Source organism: Nelumbo nucifera, chromosome 4, assembly GCF_055504915.1.
Source record: "Nelumbo nucifera cultivar China Antique chromosome 4, China Antique-T2T, whole genome shotgun sequence".
In the NCBI taxonomy this organism is placed as follows: Eukaryota; Viridiplantae; Streptophyta; class Magnoliopsida; order Proteales; family Nelumbonaceae; genus Nelumbo; species Nelumbo nucifera.
Window position 1 is genome coordinate 43,580,017 of NC_142652.1, and position 18,300 is coordinate 43,598,316.

At 39.0% G+C, this 18,300-nt stretch overlaps 1 non-coding gene and 1 pseudogene across 3 annotated transcripts; both read left to right on the top strand.

Moving 5' to 3' along the window:
• The first annotated feature begins 4,717 nt into the window (after nt 1-4,717).
• On the top strand, nt 4,718-10,859 carry LOC104606959 (cysteine desulfurase, mitochondrial pseudogene; annotated as a pseudogene). 2 transcript variants are annotated; one of them, XR_016085971.1, is made up of 2 exons: nt 4,718-7,405; nt 7,508-7,728. The product of XR_016085971.1 is annotated as a cysteine desulfurase, mitochondrial pseudogene, transcript variant X2 (transcript). The 2 variants fall into 2 exon arrangements; XR_016085970.1 differs by lacking the exon at nt 7,508-7,728 and adding an exon at nt 9,329-10,859 and having other exon boundaries at nt 4,720-7,405.
• Nucleotides 10,860-17,414: 6,555 nt separating this feature from the next.
• Nucleotides 17,415-17,488, top strand: TRNAI-AAU (transfer RNA isoleucine (anticodon AAU)). Its single transcript has one exon. It is a non-coding gene; the product is annotated as a tRNA-Ile (tRNA).
• The last annotated feature ends 812 nt before the right edge of the window (nt 17,489-18,300 follow it).

Below are 18,300 nucleotides of genomic sequence, written 5' to 3' on the forward strand. Positions count from 1 at the left end.
AAAGGAGAAGAGGTGCACATCGCGCATGAATGAAGCCATATGCCTTGATTGGAGATTTCATCCACAAAATATTTATAGAGGAAATGTGATCAACAAGTGGACAAAATTCTAAGGCAAGAATATCATGATCAATCCATCAGCTGGTCGAATTGCAAGCCATATCCAATGGAGCTTGAACCGTGGGATATAGTATGGCCCCTAGACTTGTTCATGGGCCAGGCCGGGCCGGGCTTTTACTGTGTATTAACAAATTTTTTTAAGGCCCGAGCCCAAGCCCGGCCCGACCATCGGGCCTACAATTTGGGCCCGAGCCCGGCCCTCATAAAAAGCCCGAAGCCTGAGCCTGGGCCCGGGCCCGGAATTTAGCCTATATTATTATTATTATTAATGTTGAAGCAACTGAATAAAGAGAGATAGATTGAAATTATAAAGAAAAGAATAAAATATATATATTAAATTATAAATATATATTTTAATAAATATTATATTATTTATATATTTTATATAATATATAAAATACATATTATATATTTTATAAAATATATAATACTGAGTCGGGCCGGGCCGGGCTTTTTGGACAAATCCCGAGCCCGGCCCGAAACACAATCGGGCTTACTATGTTAAGCCCGAGGTCAGGCCCGCGGGCCTAATTATATGACCAAGCCCGGCCGGGGTGCGGGCCGGGCCGTCGGGCTACCCGGCCATGAACAGGTCTAATGGCCCCCAGTCTTCTCACTCTCTACTTGTTTGTGAATTGTAGTCACACATCTTTCAATTCATAATAGAAATGTATGGCTACAATTACGATGGGTAGAGAGTGGTTAGAAAAAGTAAGAAATCCCATTTGCCCCAGAGCCTCGGTGGGACCAACGAGTGGGGAGGATTTGATTCTGAATTATTTTTCTTTCTTTTTTTCTGATAATCAAGAAATGTGAAGATTTTGGAAGAATGGGGATTGGAAAATAAGAAGTGTACAACTAAAGGATAGATTTTGCAATTATATGTCTGATTGGAGATGTTTCACCGTGAATGAGTAGAAACAGAGTTTGTTTCCTGCTTTATTGCTTCGAACTATGGAAATGGGCAACGAACACGGGAGGAATGACGGTGTAGGCTGGTCAAATACTACTTGGTAGGTGGGATGTTTTTTTATACACACACTATGGATGGAATTCGATGTTGGAGAGAGTGTTAGATTTTAAGAGAAAATGGCAAAAAAGAAACTAGAAAAAGTTTAATGGTATTTTGGTAATTTAATGTATTCTATCATTTGGCTTAACGGTTAAAGGGTCTTTGTCTAACACTTAAAGTTCAGGGGTCTTTGTTGCAAATTAAAGTATAAGGGAGCCTTTGTCACCAACCCCATAATACAAGGGGGTCCTTGTAATTTATCCAAAAAAATTAGTAAATTAGCTAAACCATGAAACCTATATTAATCAATGTTTTAAAAATTGACTCGGAGGCCAAACCGTTTTTGCCTCCAGTTCGTGGGTCACCAGTTCGACTAGCTAGATCAAACAGTTCAGACCATGCCACATCAGCATATATATGTATTAAGTTTATGTGTGTGTGTGTGTTTGTATAAATATATATTTTAGTAATAAATAATTTACAAATATGTTTTAGATTATGTTATATGTATTATTTTATATTTAATATATGTTTTTTATTTCAACTTTTAATTTTTAACTTAAAAAATATTAAAAATTACAATTTGAAGCCAAAAAAGGGTTTTTCTTACGAAAAACAGTGGGGCAAGACACGGCTCTTGGCATACAAAAGTTTGCATGTATTCAGTGTGCAACCTGCAACCTGGTCATCAGGTCGAATGGGTCACTGGGTCAAACAAGCCAATGGTCAAATAGTTCTTAACCATTTGATGAGTCTTGATTGAACCAAACCCAGATTTCTGGCCAATAATGGTTCGAACAATTCGACTGGTCAGGTCAACAATATGTTGAAAACATTGCCAATAATAACTTCCCCCGACCCCTTTTTCCCAAATTACTACTTGCGGGATTTTGATTTTGCATCAATGATGGAAGAAACCAGCTAGCACACTAACGAATGGTTGGTCATAAGCCCAATATTTGAAGTCAATTAAATTAAATTCTCTTTTAGGCAAATCGGAAAAGCAAGTATTTTCGGACCCATTTTACAAGTTGGAAAATCTTGTGGGTTCTTATCGTTATGAAAACCAAGTCCCCCTGATTTTTTAAAGCCTGGATCTCCTGCACTCATGTTGGTGTGTGCATAGGGTTTCTTTTCTGTTCATCGTTCGTTGTAGAGTTGTTTGATAGAGGTGACTCCCTTCGGGGAGTCAACCCCCTGCTTTGCTTCTCTATGTTTTGAGAGAGGTTTTCTCTCAACCTCTCTCGAGGTTTCATTTCTTTTCTGTTCTTTGTTTGTTTCTCTATTTTTTTGTTCTTCTATTCTCCTTTTTCCCCTGTTTTCATATGGTTTTTTTTTGTTCTCTATTTTTGTTCTCCATCTGTTCTTTTGTTTTCCTTTTCTATTCTCCATTTCTCTGTTTGTTTGTTCTTATGTTCTTCTCCATTTGTTTTTTTATTCGCTTGTTCTCTTTGTTTCCCCTTTTGCTAGCTCTATTATCGCTCTTCCCTGTTATTTTTATGCTTTCTTTCTTTCTACATGCATTTTGATATGAAGTTCCTTTTCTAGATGGCAGTTTCAGTTTTTCGGCATTGTGGATGGACATTATAGTTCTTCGACATTTTTTGGATGGCAGTTCGCAACTGACAGTTCTCCAGTGTGCTGGATGTCAGTTATAATTCTTGGTCATGCGTCTTTTGTGGATTGGATTGGAGTGGTAGGAAGTTACAGATTATGGCTTTTGGCTTTGTAACCACCACTATCACTTTTTATTTTTGTTGGAAACCTTCCAATTCCGCTCGCCGGTTATGAATTGGAAACCTCCCAATTCACCTTGCTTTGGTTGCAAAAGTTCTTTCGATTCTCCTTCATCCATCTCTTTATTTTGTTCTTCTTGAGATATTGTCTCTGAACTTTATTTGGCCTTGTTGGCATCTCTTTGTATCAATCTCTTGAATGAATGAAATATGATTTAAAGCCTTCAAAAAATTGTTGGTGTATGTGGGGGTGCACTATAAATCATATTTAGACATGTCTCACTTTCCATGCATCTCGGCTCACATGTGCGGGTCTTACTTTCCTGATTCCTCCATTATTCTTTTATATTTTTTTCAGAAAAAGTGAAAGAAGGAAAGTTCAAGAGAGAACAAAACAGGGGAAATACTTTGCAAACCCAACTTGGCTGGGTAGACACCATTAATGGACAATTGCAAACCTCCATTTCTTCTTCATACCTCAGCCAGGGTCAGAAGACATTTGCAACAAAGTCCATTTGTTTTTAAATCTTCAATCAAGGGTTGGAGTTTTGCAAAGCAAGCCTCTGTTTTCTAAATCTAAAATTTCTTTCTGTACTCTCCTCAACCTTTCCACTCTTCAAATCTGAAATTTCCCACTCTTCTTTGACCTTCAACCACCCATGCCTCTATCCTTAAAATCAATCAAGCAAAGTTTGGGAGTCCTTTAATCTCATGAAGACTAAAAGTCCCAATGGAAATACAACTTTCAATGTGTGCACGGAGGTGTACCAAGACAACTTGGATAGCTTAGGGACGTTGTTGATCCATGGCTTCACATTGTTAAGAACATTTGATTTGTAGGGTCCTGAGGGCTGAGGTCAGAAGAAGAAGAAAAAGACGCCTGAAAAAAACCCTGAAAATCTAAGCACCTAATGAATCAAAATCTATATTACTAAAAACCAATCAATACTTGTATCTTTGGTATGTGACTTCATGTTCTGGAATCTAAGTAACTCTTTAAGAAGAAGAAGCAATAAACCCCTTCAAACAATAATCTTTGGACAGTAGTAATGGCAGTATAGTAGACTTGGCAAAAAGCTGACCCAACCCGAAAAAACAGGGTTAGGGTCTCATATTTAGCTACCCAAATGTGAAAACGACCCGATCCAACTCAACCTGAAAAAAACTAGGTTGCGTTGGGTTGGATCATGGGTCAACTTGCTAACTCGATTGTCAAGTCTAATTGGGATTATTTATGCATTGTTAGAAGTTTCCATTCTTTAATTTTTTTCTATTTAGTCTTTATTTTTTATTATTTACTCTTTAAATTGTTAAATGTTCAAGTTTTTTATTTTATATTTAGAATTGTAAGGTTAATTCTTTTAATTTTGACATTTTTCATGTAATTTTTCTTTATTTTTTGGGATGATTCGAATTGACCCATGGGTCAACCCTAACCCAAACATTTAGGGTTAGGGTCTAGCATTTAAAAACCCAACTCGAAATTCAACTCAACCCAAAATCAACCCAAAGTATCTTGACCCAACCCAAACCCGACCCACCCAACCCAATTGTCAGGTCTACAACATAGGGTTTGGTTTTGTCTATATGCTTTTGTTTTTCTTAAACTATCTTATGGTTCAACTAATTGATTAAGTATACCCTACTGTTTTGGAAAATTACTATTGCCGGTAAAATATTAACAATTGAAATATCCATTTTACCCTTGAAAATTCCTTCAATTCTTCCTCAATCTGGTCTTCGCCGCATGTGTCCAATCTGGTCTTCATCCAAAAAAATCACGTTCCTGACCATAAAGAGAACGGACGGGAAGAGATTCGTCGATATTGTGTTCTTCCTCTGTGTTAAAGACTGAAGTCTTCTTCCTCTGTGTCACTGACCTACTACGTTATGCGTTAAAGCCCTAGTTTGAGAGATTGGTCGATACTGTGTTAAAGCCCTAGTAAGGAGATGACGATAGCAAAGCTGACGAAGATCCAGTCGATGGAGTTGTGTCCTGACTGAATGTGGAACCCGGATGAGAATCAGATTGAGGTTTTTTGACAGAGGAGATTGGAGTTCGAGATATATCTCTAGGGGATCTTTTGCCTGAAAAACTTGGAGATCTTCTAGGAGCTGCGGCGTTTCTGATGTTGCTGGAGCTTCTTCGGAGCATTTTCTACAGCACCGAATCCGATGGGGTGTGGCATTTTAGAGATCCACCGGGAAAGACCTCCAATAGACATTGCTCGAGCAGTCGCCGAAGAGCCACGTCTACAAGGTGGCATACCTCTACACAGTCTTGTGGATGAACAAACTCATATCTCTTGATTTCGGGGGATCATCTGTGTCTACCAGAGGAGAAAAGAATCCGAGAACGAATAGCATGACAAGAACGAAGGAAAACATTATAAGCATAGCTGGAACAAGCGTGATTGAACAACCATCGTTGCAGCATGATTGGTATCTGAGAACTCCTGCTTGGTATCTGAGAACTCCTCGGTTTCTTTGCCATCGTTGCAGCATGATTGAACAACCGAAACCTCAACAAACTATCTAGAAATATGATTTCTCCAAGATTATTTGTGCCCTAAGCTAAGAGAGGGGTCCGTCGCTGCAGCTGGGTGATGAAACAGGGTAAAGAGGGGGGAAGAGGGAGAAAGAATGAAGGGGAAGAGAGAGAGGCCAGAGGTGGAGGGCTATCGTCGCCGATTAAGGACCAAGCCAAATCAGTTTGCTATTGGTAAGGGCAAAATTAGGTTTCAAAAAATTAACGCATGTTAACGACAATGGTAGAATTAGTCAATTGTAAAAAACAATGAGGATATCGTGAGTCAATTTTCAAACAATATGAATACAGTTAATCAATTAGGTAAACTATAAGGGTAATTTAAGAACTTTACCCTTCATGGAAAAAACTTACGACTGTATAACAAATCCCGCACATATGAGCCTGGGTGACATGTGAAGTGAAACGTGTAAAAACTTGAGTGGAAGCCTGCACACACCAACGTGAGTGCAGGAGATCTGTGCTCGATTTTGTATAGATCGAATTCAATCCGATTGTTTTGGCTGAGAGCAAAGTAAAACGGTGAACTGGTGAAGACTGAAGAGACAAACAATGACGACGAAGCTTTTTGCGTCGAAGCTCCGCCAAACATGCAACAGAGGCCTAATATCTCACCTCCGAACACTCTCCGTAGCAGCTACAGCTACTGCACCAACCCCGTCTCCTCTTCCTCTTCAAGAGCAGCAGTATGAAGACGCAGGGGAGATTACGATGAAAGGCGTCAAAATTTCCGGTAGACCCCTCTACCTGGACATGCAAGCCACATCCCCTGTTGACCCTAGGGTTTTGGACGCGATGCTCCCATTCTATCTCTCACGCTACGGCAACCCTCACTCTCGCACCCACCTCTACGGCTGGGAGTCTGACATCGCCGTCGAGAAGGCTCGAGCCCAGGTGGCTGCCCTCATCAACGCCTCTCCTAAAGAAATCGTCTTCACCTCCGGCGCCACCGAATCCAATAACATCTCCGTCAAAGGCGTTATGCACTTCTACAAGGACAAGAAGCGCCACGTCATTACCACCCAGACCGAGCACAAGTGCGTCCTCGACTCTTGCCGCCACCTTCAACAAGAGGGTTTCAACGTCACCTACCTCCCCGTCGGCTCCGATGGTATTCTCGACCTCGATCACCTTCGTTCTGCTATTCGCCCCGATACCGGGCTCGTCTCCGTCATGGCTGTCAATAACGAGATCGGTGTCATCCAACCGGTTGAAGAAATTGGCAAGATTTGCAAAGAAATGAACATCCCTTTTCACACGGATGCGGCGCAGGCTCTTGGAAAGATCCCAATTGATGTCGAGAAGATGGATGTGAGCTTGATGTCACTCAGTGGGCACAAAATTTATGGACCCAAGGGGGTTGGGGCACTTTATATCCGCCGAAGGCCCAGAATTAGGGTGGAGCCGCAGATGAATGGTGGTGGGCAGGAGAGAGGGATTCGGAGTGGGACTGTTCCGACTCCATTGGTCGTTGGCATGGGCGCTGCGTGTGAGCTAGCAATGAAGGAAATGAAATACGATGAGAAGCGGATTACTGCACTGCAGGAACGACTGCTCAATGGAATTAGGGCTAAGCTTGATGGTGTAGCGGTGAATGGAAGCATGGAGAGGAGGTATGCTGGTAATCTAAACATCTCTTTTGCCTATGTTGAAGGGGAGAGCCTGCTTATGGGATTGAAGGAGGTTGCAGTTTCTAGTGGCAGTGCCTGCACAAGTGCCAGTTTGGAGCCATCTTATGTGTTAAGGGCTTTGGGGGTGGATGAGGATATGGCTCACACGTCAATTAGGTTTGGCATTGGAAGGTTTACAACAGAGACCGAAATTGATCGGGCAATTGAGCTTACGGTGCAGCAGGTTGAGAAGTTGAGAGAGATGAGCCCTCTTTATGAGATGGTGAAGGAAGGAATAGACCTTAAGAGCATCCAATGGGCGCAACACTGATGGATCTACCTTTATATGTTGACAATTGAAATGCTGTAACAGTCTACAAGTAAGGACGCTAATAAAATATTATTCTATACATGATAGAATCATGAATACCCTATGAGTTCCATCTTTTCAAACTTATGAAATGCACACATATTTTATCCAGGTTTTCCTTTTAAGTTAGCGTTGGTCGTCTTGCCTCCACGAACTTCGAGCTTTCCTATAATCCTAAGTAAATCCCCATGTTGTTGATGGCCATTTCCGTATTTGCAAGTTCATTATTTGATTCTACAAGCACTTTTTTCAGGCTGTATTGACATAACTTGGACTTTGGCAACCCTAGCTTTACTTTGAAGTTCTAATGATACTTGATGGTTATATTGCTCAGAGATAGAATTCAAACTTTAATATATGCTACACATTGTATAATAGCATGAAAGAAAGCAATTTCTTGGTAGAGAAAAATGGTGGTCCAGCCCTCAATCTTTTTACCAGACATTCTCTTAGAAGAGGCCAACTTGAATGAATGTTTCCATGTTAACTGGAGGACTTAGGGCTGAACCTTTGTTAAGTGGCTGGAATCATGGAAACATGCCTTGCCTGTAGGGCACCATGTGACAAGTGGTTTTCATTCTATTACTTGATTATTTGAAAATGCTTTCAGAGATTTCCATATTAATAAAAACAATTTGGTCTGATTTTTTATTAAAAAAATTCTGTGGCTGCCCACTTAACCTCTGTCTTTTACACTGTTTTGCCATAAAGCAATACCAACTTGAAGTTGAAGAATGAGATCTCCATGGATTGTTTGCTGCCAAATGTTTTTCTTTTTTTTCTTTTGATAAGTATATTTTCTGTCAAATGTTATGCAGTATTTTCCAAAGCACACTATGTATATTGATTCTACTTGAAAATCCAAAGCGATACTAGATGAACATTACATATCTTACTTATTAATATGAAGTCCTTTTAATATGAATGATGAATCCTATATTTATCTGATAGATGAAATTTGAATCATTTCTCATGTTGTTGCCTTTCTAAGTTTTTATATTTAAGCTTTTAGCTTACTCTTACCCTTCATATTTGGATGGGAGCATAGCAAAGAAATGCTCAATGCTACTGAACATTAAAGAGAGATTTGGTAATATTTCATTGGAACTTTTCTAATGTTCCTAGGAGCAAACTCTAGTTTCTTTGTAATGTTCCATGGGCTAACTCTCCTAAATGAATGAAATGTTTGTGTCAAACATGTGTTGGACCCTGACACTCGATAGATTCTTGAGGGACACTTCTATGTAAACATAGAGCTATCAATAAAAAAAAAACAGCTAACACAGGGTATGGACTATGAATGCCATTTTCGTGTGGAACGTTACTAAGTAATAAAGACAAACCTTTAGATTATTGGTGTACAATGTTAGGATTATTTTAACAGTATATACTTTTAATATGGACTATCTTAACTATGGTCAATAAATTTTTAGTTCTTATAGTTGAAGATTGTTAAAAGTATTTGAAAGCTAGTACCATCACAACCCTGTGATCTTATTTGGTGTGAGACTTGAAAGGGATCTCTAGATATACTTACATATCAAATGGTTACTCAATATTTCTGTCATGTTTGTAGCCCTAAAGTTAACAGAAGTAAACTCATTAACATTAACCTACTACAATAATTTTGTGGTTGCTCACACACGACCATAGGATTGCAACTGGAAAATCCCGATTTAGGAAGATGAAGTGATCAGGTTAGGATAGTGATTTAGCATGTTTAGTTTGGAAGTATTGGGATTAGTATATTGTACGTAATTTGTGTATCTCCCTGGCCGTCTGGTCTATTGGTTTTTTATTCTTGCAGGACCAGGGAGGTTCTCTTCTTCTGTTTTGTAATTTGTGTCTTGTTGTAGTGATTTTTATTTACTTTGAATATCATTATTTTTATGTAAGAACCGTTTAACTGACCTTTACATTTCCTTTATTCTAGGTTAAGTGCATGGGTTCAAATTTTGCTTGGACAGAACAAAAACAGTTCTTTCTCTCACTACAGCAGTACTACTCTTTTCTCTGCTAAAGAAAAACTCTAAAGTTCTGATCTTTGAAACCAGATATAATTTTCTCCTCGAGCTGTTCATTGTGAAGTTAGCGAGGAAGTATTTGGGTCTGTTGATGGGGGCCACTACGAGGTTGAAACTTAGGGACAAGTGATAGGTTTCATTAATTTGCTCCACTTAAAGAGTCTTCATTCTTAGGACGGTCTCGAAAACTAGTGCCAAAGATTCTTCAGAGCAGCAGCAGAAAGCAGCTGGTAATCAAACAGAACTGACCCCTCATAGACCTTTGCCTTTGCAGGTTTCAAAAACAAGAAAATCAGAGCTTCTTACCCCAAAAAAAATCCACCAAGAAGCGTACAACCTATACCATCCAAGCAGATCTGTTCAGAAGCTTCAGGGGATCAAAAATCATCAAATCCTTGTCAAAAGGGGCCGGATGACTTATTGCCCAATAAAACTGATCCAAATAGCTCCTTGGGAGATCATACGGTAACAGAACCTTTAAGAAAGGTAGGTCCTGCACCTGCAGTGAATATAACTAGGGGTTCACTGGAAGTTGGTGATCTGGAAAAGAAAATATCTGAGCAAAGTGTAAAGGACAGGTCAGCTTCTACCAAAGCTAGTGATGGAATTAGTACTCACCAAGACCAGCGGATTAGTGACCATGATTTTATTGAGAGTGGCAAGAGCAGCATGTGTAGAGGAAGCAGAAGCAGTGATGTGAGTGACGAGAGTACATGTAGCAGCATTAGTAGCAGTATCAGCAAGCCTCACAAAGCAAATGATTTGAGATGGGAAGTTATCCAGTCTGTCCGAACAAAAGATGGGGTCTTGGGTTTTAGCCATTTCAGACTGCTGAAGAGGTTCAGTGTGGGGACATTGGGAGTCTCTACGTGACAGAGTTGAGTGGGACAAAGTGCTATTTTGCAATGAAGATTATGGACAAGGGTTCTCTAGCAAGCCGTAAAAAGCTGCTTCAGGCTCAGAGAGAGAGATACTGCAATCTTTGGACTATCCATTTCCCGACCATTTTATCCATAAAAATTCAATATTAAAATGGGCATTTTTGTCCCAGTCAAGTGTTGGCAGCTTTCCTCCCAAGTGGGACTTCCCCCCTCTCAAAATCCAAAAGAACACACCCAAAAAGCGAAGCAACAACACATGAAAACCATATTGGGAATTAAACCCATGGGGTAACTATGTGCATTTCTATTTGATAGTTATTTGTCTTAATTATCTACAAGCTTTAGGAGTGCCAATGTGTCATTGTTTTGCCATGCAGCCCTATGAAGAATGAGAAAAAATTAATTATGTTGGATACAAATGCTCCTTGTACACTTGCTTTTCACAAAGGTTGCTCATTGCACCTCTGGCTATTGTTAGGAGAAGCATTGGATGTTTCCTGTTTATTTCCTTTTCAATTTAAATCTTTGGCTCTCTTCTTTTGATTTAGGTTTTTTTATATATTTAAATTCTGGGAATGTATATTTGTGGATTTTAGGGTGGAATTGAAATACTTGGGTTCATTCCTTATGTTAGAGGAGTTATGCGACTCCTTAAGCATCCTTTCTATGTAGTTCCCCTCAATATATTCCTCTAAAGAATGTGTTAGGAAGACCCTTACATGTTCTAAAAGGAAAAGTCATTTGGCTATTGTAAAGTAACTTAAGGATTCTAACCCATTTCCTTTTTGGTTCCAAATATCTCAAAAATTTTATCCTTAAGTTACTTTACAATAGCCAAATGACTTTGCCTTTTAGAACATGTAAGAGTCTTCCTAACACATTCTTTAGAGGAATATATTGGGGGGGGGGGGGGTAACTACATGAAAGGATGCTTAAGGAGTCGCATAATTCCTCTAACATAAGGATTGAACCCATTTCTTTTTGGTTCCAAATGTCTCAAAAATTTTATCCTCCCCTGATAATATTTCTTGTACCAAGTGTTTTTATAGTCATGTAGAATTGGTCTTTTATTATTTCTTATTTCCCGTAACAATTTTGAACTGTACTAAAAAACGTATCTGCCTAATCAGTTGATTGCATTACAATTTAATTGGTGATTATAGCATAAAAGTATAACATTAAGGCTGTGTTTGGTTTGAAGGAAAAAGTAGGGAAAGGAAAGTTAGGAAAACCTTTACAAACGTTGTATAGGTTTTCATATCTTTCCCTTCCTTTCCCTACTTTTTCCTTCAAACCAAACATAGCATAAGATAAAAATAATCTTATCCTAATGAAATTAATCTCTGACATTTTACAGTTATGGCAATATTCCATTCATTCCTCTAGAAATCCAAAGGTGTTTGGAATTCAATCGCTTCTTACGAGGTTTAAGAGTGGAGAGCTTTTGAAGTGGAGTTCTGGTTGAAGGTGTTGATTTTGAGCAGCCGTTAGAGAATCGATTTAGGAGTTATAGGGGAAGATGTTGAAGAAGGATCGAGTGAAGACTCAAGTGAGGTTGTATCACTGTATGGCAAGTTTAGAGTGAAACAAATTTGATTGTTGATTGATCTACAGCTGATAGAGAGACTAAGGTGATGTTTGGAAGTGTGATGCGGTATTGCTATTTTGAGTATACATAGGTGCCACATAGGCGTTTTAAGTTTTAATGGTAAAAATTTAGGAAAAATTTTACTTTAGTACCCTGAACTTTTGGGGTAGTGTCAAGTTAGTACCCGAATTTTCAAATGCATCACTGTAGTATCCAAATTCTTCTATCTTGAGATTGAACCAGTTGAAGTGTTTGAGATTTTGGACTAATGAAGATACCGTTCATTGTCTCCTAGCTTTAGATGGTAGGCCCACCTCTAACCAGAACAGGGAGAGAAGGGGAAACAATGACACCTCTAACCAGAACAGGAAGGAGAGAGGGTGAAACGGCGGCAACCCAATACCGATTTGAGATCAACAGACGGATGCGGTGCACCCCAGTACTGGAAGAAGTTAAACTGCAGTGAGGTGGTTTCAGCCCGAAGTAGAGAAGCACTCACTCCCAAATTGGTGATTTCTGTCAAGTTAAACTGCAGTAGGGTGGTGCATTGGGTCAAGAGAAGAGAGAATGGAGATTTTCTGAGAACATTAGAGGAAACAGGTGAAGTTATTTTTACCTGGTAGTGTTAATCTCAAAGCTCCAACTTCCATTTTTCTTCTCTTCTCTTTGAAGATCGATTTCCTGCAGACTTGAGAAACAAAAAATCAAGGAACCCCATAGCTAGGAAGTTACACCAATGGCGAGAAAGAGAGGGAAAGAGGGGAAAGCCACCGATTTGAGCCGAATAAGCATGGATTAAAACCAGGAGAAACAAAATGGTGCAGCTTCAAGAAAATCAATAGAGAAGGGAAAAGAAAACAAAGGAGGAAGTTGTTCCACAGCCCTTTACCTCGTTGACCTAGGTTCTATTAATGGGGCACATGCAATATTTTTTCTTGGTTTACTGGTGGTGTCTATCGGTGGCATCGGACCGCTCCTTCCCCATATCATCACTAGTTGCAACTTTGAGCGGGGTCAATTCTCTTCCTCCTTCACTGCCACCACCTCCGGCCGGATTTGATTGGGAGAACTTGGAGATCGATTCAGATGGGCATTCTCATCTGTTTCCTCTCGTTTTTCTCAAAAATCAACAGTCAGAGAAGTGTAGGCATTTCACAATGGGTATGTACAACAGTTGTGTAACATTTCTTTGCCATTGCCTATGACAACGGGCAACTTTGAACTTCAATTGGTTAGAGATCGGATACGAATTATAAGAAAATTAGATGATAAGCAAAGGGCATTTTTGTCCTTGTACATGATACTTAACGCTCGTTAACAGTTTTGGACCAATTTGACACTTTTTGAGAGTTTGGGTATTGCAGTGACATGTTTGAAAGATCGGGTATTAACTTGACACTACCCCCAAAGTTCAGGATATTAAAGTAAAATTTTCTCAAAAATGTATTTGACCGGCCTGTTTTAAGAGAAAAACTAGCAGAGGGGCCCTGCTTCACAAGGGCTATCACTTCATTATTTTAATTAACGTTAATACAAATATAAACTGTGATTTTTATAATTGTGAATTACATTTAAACCCTCCAATGGTTTTGGCCTATTGCAAATCAAATTTGTTAGACATCCTTAATTTATTGTTGTCTTTCCCCTAACTTTCTCGATAAGGGCATAGCAGTTATAGGCCTTTAACTTATGATTTTATGCTTGTTTTGTCTTTATGTATGTACTTGTCGATTTTACAAGTAAATTTTACTACAATGTATAATACTTGTATAAGTGATGTCCCTGTAATTAATGCTTGTAGGGAAGCGAATGGAAAAGTAAACTAATTAGATGAAAAAAAAAAAAGAGTATATTTACATCAACATTGTCTAAAATGCATTGTAAGGAATATAAATCTTGAGAGTTCATTAATTCATTGTAACTGACCCAATTATTAATCAGAACAAAATCATGAGACGTGAACCAACATAATCGGTTTGGTTCAGTTTGGGCAGTCAGGTAGAACCAATCCATCGGCAACCCTATTGAACCTTACGAAGTCTTACGGGCTCTAATTGGGATAAGAGCTTGTTTTTTACGTCCAAATAATCTATGTTAAATACAAGGTAGATACTCCATGATAGATACTCTTGAACACCTCTATTCTATATAAATTCCCCTTTCCTTAGTCATGTAAAATGAGGCTTGAACAATGAGATAGAAAACTGTGTTCTAGGAAAAGTGGATATCACTCCAGAGATTTTTCTAGTATTATAAAATCATGTACCGAGGAAAATTATTTATATTAAAATTAATTAATATTACTTAATATAATTAAATGAAAGTAATTAATTAACTTCACAAAAGATAAGTTTTCAAATAATTATTATTATTTTGTTCTATGAAATGAATGGTACACTGTGAACATGACATTATGTTGTATTTTTTTTTTCTATTTCTTGGATCAGGTAAATCAAATATTTTAAAAGACTGAGTTGTCTTCAAGTCATGGAGTTTTCCGTCTGATCCAACTAGTGGTTGACACTCTAAATAAAAACAACTATTTTAACAAATATCTGGCATTTTGGATTAGCCTTCATGGTGTCAATGAAGTTTCTGAATACATTATTACTATATTGCAGGGGAAGAGTCTGGAATTGGTGGGACAATACTCTAAGCCCACCCCAGATTTGAAACATTTCCCTTCATTAACTTCATATCTAACCTTCTCATAGGCCACAAATGCTGAATTGGTGGGACTATTAAAATGCTTGTAATATCAAGCATCCAAGTACACCTAGTAATTCTTGCACCAAACAGCCAGCATCATATCAAGCTTTTGTTTCTTTTGGGCTATTATCAAAATCTAGCTTAATACATAAATTAGCATACAATAAAATTACTACTCATATGAAATAAATAGCATAGATAGTAAAAAAGGTTAGAATTTCCAAAACAAATACTTTAAGATTCATGGAATGTATGCATGATACACTTGTAAGTTGTAACCATTCGAACTATCCAAAATAAATATGGATGAAAGTGTAGTCACAAGTATCTTGACTTAGCAAATGCAAGTTTTGCCTTTGTTATTACTGTAGTGGAAAGAAAGTGTGACAGTGCAAGGCACATGCACAAGGTTCAATATATAGAAAATGTTCAACCGAAACATACCATCTACCAACGAGAATGATTATGCCTATTCAACTAGTAAGTCAAACAGTCACTTAAATGTTTATGCCTATCCGGTAAGTATAAAAAATTCGAAGACACAAACACTTCCTAATTAGCTAGAGGATTAATGCCCATCGATCATTAGAAAAAAAAAAATAATAATAATAATAATAATTATTTTTTATAATAAATAAAGTAAAATAATTCTTACTGCTCGCAAGTAGCTGTAGGTTATTATCCCAGTCGAAGCTATCAATCTTCTCATCGCCTGGAGGTGGCTTGCAATACACGTGTCCATCATGCAAAATTACAAGAAAACAACAGCGTTCACTTGCATCATCATCGGTCAGTTAGAGCCGGCAGAGACAAAGGGAGAGAGGAAGAGAGATAGAGTTGGTTGGAGGGAGAGACACAATAGCGTTCGAAGGGAACAGAAACAAGAGACAATGTGAAAGGGTGAGAGAGGAAGAGGGGAACAGAAATAAGAGAGAGTGAGAGGGAGAGAGACAACGATCGCCAAAAACAACAGCATTCACTTGCCTGTGACTCGTCGTGGGATGGTGAGAGACAAAGAAAGTTGCTCCTTGTGACTCGCCGTGGTGGGATGGTGAGAGACAATGAAAGCCGGACTCTACGACTCGTCGTGGGATGGTGAGTAGTGGTGGATTTGAGCCGAATCAAGTCAAATGGTACAACTTCGATTCAAAGCTGGATTAAAACTGAACCAAGTCAAGTTCGAATAGCTCGTGGCCACTCTTAATGATGAGAGACAACCAAAGCCGATTGGACAGAATTGGCAGAGACAGAGACGAGAGACAAAGGAAAAGACGAAAAGAGGGAGAAAGACAGAGTGAGAGAGAGAAAGTTGGTCAGGCAGCCACATATCATATCGAAAATCCCTAAATGCCTTAATTACCGGATTTATTTTAGAAATCGGTAACTAATGATTTTATAGTATAATTAAAATTTAAAATATTCAGAAAAACTGAAAGTGATGGTAGAAATAAAGGAAAATGTAAAACGGAGCTCACATCCAAATACGGAAGACAAAGTCAGCAATGAAAAAAAAAGGAAATTAGAGTGTATGGGTCGACTGTTCCCTTTGGTGCTCAAGTCTGCCTGAATGCGAACTAGGTGCAGGACATTGGGTTGCTCCACAGGATCACTTTGCAAAGGCTACGTTGGTGAAGCTGATGTTGTGGTTGTTTTAGCAACTAATGGCATCGATTCTTCCTTATTATAGCGGCGAACAAGGGGAAAGAAGAACGAAAAGAGTGGAAGAGAGAGCGTTTGAGAGAAGGGAGAGGGATGAAGAGAAAGCTGGGATTCTGGGAGAACACCGCTTGTCGCTTGAAGTTGCAGTAGTGGTTTGGCTGTAATTACAGTAACAGGGCACAATGGGAGAAAGAGAGGGAAAGAAGAAGATAGAGAGAGAGGATGGGAGAGAGGGAAAGGAAAACTTTGGGTTCGACAACAATAGAGGTGACAGTGAAGGTAGTGAACAGGGGGGGGGGGGGGGGGGGTCTATCGCAGCGGTGAAAGGGAGAACAGGGGAAGTGGTTGCAACGAAGAGAATAAGAGGAAGAAGATGATGGTGGAGAAAAATAGAAAAGAATGAGAAAATGAGAAAGAGAGAGAAGGGGAGAAGAAGTTGGGGGAAGGTTGTCTTTGCTGCTCTTTTTGGCTGAGAGTTTGAAGATGATGGTGAACAGTGTACCAATTGCAATGGTGGAGATAATAATAAGGGAAGTGGTTGCAACGAAGAGAAGAAGATGAAGATGGCGGAAAAAGAATAGAGAAAAATGAGAGAGAGAGAGAGAGAGAGAGAGAGAGAGAGAGAGGAGGAGGAGGAGAAATCGGAGGGAAGGTTGCCGCAGCTAGTTTTTGTTGTGTCAAGAGATCGAAGGAGGTGAACAGTCCTCTATATCTCTTCTGCTAGTTCCAATTGTGAAGACGAACAGTGGGTAATACCCACTGGGTATTCTGTGTTTGGGGAGAGAGATAAGAGATAAAAATGAGAGAAAGAGGGGGACCGAGTTGGACGGAGGTGTAGAGGGTTGCTGCTGCTAGGTTGCTCGGTTGAGAGCTTAAAGGAGATCAAGGTGAACAGTCTCCCTTTTCTTGAAATGTGGTTTAAATTGTTATTTTTAAAACCAATTACCCCATATTCACCAAAACAGACAAGTCGAATGTTGATTGGTCCATCTCATATCATAAATTTTTCATATATATATATATATTGAACTAATGATCAACCAACCGACGGAAAAATAATATTGTTATGAAAAGTAATTTTTAAAACATTGGAAAAGTGCAAACTAATATTGTCGATAGTATCAAATTTCCTAGGTTTAAGCCACAGTAGAATCAATTGGCCTATTAGCTCAGTTGGTTAGAGCGTCGTGCTAATAACGCGAAGGTCGCAGGTTCGAGACCTGCATGGGCCATTGTTATGTTTATCTGCCTCTAAAGGTCATTTAAAATAACCCTTGTAATTTTTCATATTTAATAAAACCTATTTTATAATTTATTTATTAGTGCAACTGGCCTATTAGCTCAGTGTGTTAGAGGAAAGTATGGAGTGGTGGGCATGGTATCGAAGGGTTGCGTTTTTGTGTCTTGATTTCTTAATTGTCGTTCGCTCCATGACCCGACCCGACCCGACCCAACACTCGTTTCTGTGCACAGGCTGAGCTCTCGCAGTATGAACCTGACCCGTTTTTATATGTGTCCTATACCTGCTTCTACGGTTTGACATCACAAAGAATGATCAAGAGATTGGGTTTTGGGTGTAAAGGGAGCTAGGATTTTCAGAGATGCTGTTTATACCTGCACCCCATTGTTGTTATAATGGATTTTTCTCCTCTTTATTTTAATTGTATGTATGAAATATACATTTGTTCATAAAATTTACACATTTTTTCAATCCATTCTAGTCGTGAATTAGACTAACAAAGCCCTATAATAGATGATTGTATAAAAATATACTCATAAGTCCTTTCAAATCCCATTAGAACTGATTAGGCTCGGCAGAGTTCACATACATGCCCTACGAGGAGACGCTCCACAATGCCCTACAGCACATTCCCACCTTGTATTGAGAACATCTCCCGATAATAATAGAAGAGATGATAAAACATCACTAAGAGATGTTTCCAATATAAGGTGGGGATATGCTGTGGGGCGCCCCTCATGAGGCACAGATGTAAAAACTCAGTTTGGCATGACCCAATCCAAGTCTCAATCCAACCTAAGTCGT